Here is a 3,877-nt window from a genome sequence, read left to right as displayed (position 1 = left end):
AGTAACTGAGGAGAGCCCAGCCCGAGGGGCAGCATCATCAGGTCCCCTCCCCTAGACCTCACCCCAGGGCTGCCTTCATAAATCTGATCTCCAACTGTAACTGCTTTGGCTTGGTTCCCTGGGTGTGGATTTTCTTGATTCAAATGCACTCTGCAGCCCGCCAAGTTCTTGGGAGAGTTTCCTCCACTTGCCAGGCGCTGGCTGGGAGCTACAAAGTCAACTCTGGCTTTCCAGATTTTTTTTTCCAACGGAAGAAATCAAGAAACAGAGGGCAAAAAGTCTCCCCTCCCTCCAATCAGCACGGCTCCTGGGTAAGTAACTCCATGGCTGAACTGCGGCTCCCAGCACAGTGACAGCCCCACGCTCCCCAGGGACCCGCAGGGTGAAGGGCACGGATCGTGGGCAGACTACTCTGGGAGCACGCGCAGCGTGTTCCTTCCTCCCTCCCTTCCTCGGCCCCCTCCCCATGGCGCTTCAGCTCACTGGGCAAGGACAATACCAATACATTGAAGAACGGGTGGCAGTGGTCCTCTTCAGGCCAACTGCGCCCAGCACACACAAGGCTTGGCTCACATCACCGAAACACCAGTGTCCAATGTGCACCCAAAGAGGGGGCTAGGACTGGCAAAGCCTGGGTTGACAAGCCATGGGACACAGGAAAGACCCACACACACTAGCGGGGGGACCAGAATCCCACGCGTGCATGTCCACGCTGTCACCCTCAGTAACACACGAACTCAGTCGTATCAATACAGGACAGAAACAGCCTTTCCACCCGCGAGCTTCCCCACACACAAAGTCCACGCAGTTACCTCTGGAGCCATCCACCACATAGGGGACTAGGAAGGAAAGGCCTCACACAGGGGTTCCTCCCAAGTCCCTCTCAGTGACAGTCAACCAGTTACAGATAAGAGGAAGGGCCAAAAGAGCCCACTCGTAGGGTGACCAGGACCTGGAGGCGCAGAGCCCTGGTGCCACCCGGCAGCGAGACAATACCAGGGCGCACGGACTCGCGAATGTCGGGTCCATCTGCGCTGGTCCCTTCGGGGTCCCCGTCCCTCCGAAGCACAAGGCGGCAGCCACAATCCCTGCAGCGCTTCGGTCTGACCCGCTTCGGTCGACTGCCGAGCCAGGGACCACAGTCCAGTCTAACGACTGCCCCAGAAAATCCGAAGACGTGGTCTGCCCTTTGGATATCCAATGCCAGGATCTATGCCCAATCCCTGGAAAACCACTCCTGCCCGCCGACTCTCTCCAACCTTGTCTGAGAATCTTGCAGAGCCTCGGGGACCCTACCTAGCCTTGGGGACTCTGTCCTGTCCAGGGACCCTACTTAGCCCCGGAGACCCTATCTAGTCCTCTATAGGGACCCTGCTCTCTCCGGGGAGACTCTGCCCTGTCAGGAGTCCATGGTCAGCCCTGTCTAGCACCCTGAAGAACCTCGGGGACCCTACACTGCCCAGTCCTATCTGGGGACCCTGCCCGGCCTGGATACCCTGCCTGAAGACCTTGCCGGGGGACATCCTGGGACACCTGGCCCCTTTTGAGTTCAAAGCCGCTGCCGCCTCACCTCAGGATCTAGTGGCTGGTGCACTCAGGGCGTCCGAGAGGAGCGCAGCCCGCGGAGAGCCAGCTGCCTCAACAATGGAGCCCGGGGCGGGGCCCTGCTCTGCTCAGTGATCGCCTCCCTGTCGGGGCCCGGCGCAAAGACAGCCGGTGTGAGCCGTGGCCGGAGGACTCTGCGCAAGCGCGATAGGCCCCGCCCTCCACCAGAGTCCCGCCCCCCGTAGCCTCAGGAACCGCCCTCTAGCCAGTGGAGAGGGAGCTACGCAGAGGGGGCGGGGCCTGGAGGAACAAAGAGAGGTTGGGCGGGGCCGCGGGTCGGGGCCAGCGTCCGGGACCCTTCGCTGACCTGATTTAGCCGCTGGGCTCAGCGCCCACGTGGACTCTACTCAGCTGCGTCCAGTGCTCATCCCAAACCTAGAATTCTGGTTTCTAAAGCTGAGAGCCAGAGACCGACTTGTTTGGCAGAAAAGGAAACAGGCTCAAGGAGCAAGATCTCTTGTCATCCGTATTTCGATCCTCAAAGTCTTGTCCGTCTTCTAATCACTCAGCAAACATTTCCAAGCGTGTCGGTATCATTAAGAGCGGAAGGAAAGTGAATTTGGGTCCTCCCTTTCGGAGTTGTGCCAAGCAGGTCCGTTTCTCTGCCGCACTTTAGGAGCCCAATGTTAGTCTCGTCCCTTTCCTTCAGAGCTTTGGGTTTTGCAATCTCTCGCCAGGCATAATCCCTCCCCACCTACCATCCCCATTTATCCACGTCTTTCAAAATCCGCGCACGCCTTAGAGGATTCTTCTGGAAAGTATCCCTACAGCATCTCGGGTTCTCTTCTATCTCACAACCTACCTCTCCTCCCCTCCAGGATTTCTCCTCTGCCCCACAGGGCAGGGCTACCAGGGCTGGAGCCAGCATCCTTCTCCCGGTATGAATACACTGACAAGGAACCTCTTCCACACACATAGTCACTGCAGGATCCAATCCAGCCAGCGGTGACCTCCACTAGATACCAGTTGAACTGCACAAAATTCACAAACTGCTTACTACCAAAACAGCTTCCACAGACAGTTCAGTCTGGCACACCTTGGGGAGCTGCCTCTCAGCACACGGGAGTCCAGACAGAGCCTCATACTCCGCCAATCAACAGGTGATCTGCTTGCCCAGGCACTGTGGCCTCTTGATCCAGCCCATTCTGAGAGAAGAGAAGTTATCCTCAGGCATGGGTTTGATTAGTGTGGTGGTAGGTGCTAATTGTCAACTTATTGTGACCACCTATGAAGGGTTATTTCATCTCTGGGTGTACCTGTACAGAGAAATTCCCTAGATTCGGTTGAGATGGGAAGACCGCACTAAATGTGGGTAGCACCACTCACTGGGCCTGGTCTGAGCTCAGGTATGATGTGACCAGATGCCTCCGGAAAAATAGCTAAGACACTCAGGGACAGCCTTCTGCAATAAGGGCCTGGACTGGGACAGAGCAGCAAAGTACTGAATTGTCATGCCCAAGCCTGGGGACAGCTATGTTTGGGAAAACAGAGCGGGTGGATAAAGGGAGTCAAAGAAGAGAAGGGGGAGGGGACAAAGGGGTTAGAGAGGGCAGAGTAAGAAAGGCTACAGTTGAGGTGGCTGTGACGGCCTATAACGTTTTAAGAGCGGGAATTTCTACAGCCAGCCAACCCAGTCTGTGTTACTCTATCATCCTGGCATCAAGAGGTGTCCTGTCCTCCAGTAGCTTCAGGTCTGCCTTGTGTGAGCAGACAGGAGTTCAGGGAGGGTTGGGGGGTGGCTGGTTCAGGCTGGAGTCAGGAAAGGGCTGGCTGCAAAGGAGTCCTCCAGAACGTCACACACTCTTCTGTCTGGAGTTCAAGCAGTGCAACCCAAGTTTTAGAACTAGTTTATCTAAGGTGACAGGTGGGGTTGACATCTGCATGGATTTCTGGCCGTCTTACTCCACAGCAATAAGATGGAGATGTGGACAGTGCCTCAGGCTCCAGACAAAAGTGCAGATATTTCCTTCGAGAGTGTATCACAGCTCATACAAAATGCCTTTACTTACTTCTTTTTGAGCCCTCTGCACTGACTCTGGTCTGTGCTGTTCTGAGGCATTAATCTTTGTCCTGGCTCTGGGATCAGGTCACCTCTTTCTCCTTCATGCTTGGGTTCCTCCTTCACAACCGAGCAAGGGACAAGAAGGCCCCTTCCATGCATGTGCCTTGGCTTTGCTGAGGATCACTATGCCTTCAGTTAAACCCTCCATCCTTCCTCTGTTAAACCCTCCATCCTTCCTCTGTTAAACCCTCCATCCTTCCTCTGTTAAAC

At 55.8% G+C, this 3,877-nt stretch overlaps 1 protein-coding gene across 3 annotated transcripts in view; it reads right to left on the bottom strand.

Moving 5' to 3' along the window:
* The window catches only part of Afap1 (actin filament associated protein 1), a 119,771-nt gene extending 118,060 nt beyond the window's left edge, over positions 1–1,711 (bottom strand). For all 3 annotated transcript variants that reach the window (XM_005365934.2, XM_026788657.1, XM_005365935.2), the window contains exon 1: positions 1,571–1,711. The gene's annotated coding sequence lies outside the window, so the exon portion shown is untranslated. The remainder of the gene's footprint in view (positions 1–1,570) is intronic.
* Positions 1,712–3,877: the final 2,166 nt, after the last annotated feature.

The sequence above is a fragment of the Microtus ochrogaster genome, unplaced genomic scaffold (genome assembly GCF_000317375.1).
Source record: "Microtus ochrogaster isolate Prairie Vole_2 unplaced genomic scaffold, MicOch1.0 UNK5, whole genome shotgun sequence".
Lineage (NCBI taxonomy): Eukaryota > Metazoa > Chordata > Mammalia > Rodentia > Cricetidae > Microtus > Microtus ochrogaster.
The sequence above is the reverse complement of the archived record's forward strand: the minus strand, read 5'-3'. Positions and strand labels throughout refer to the sequence as shown.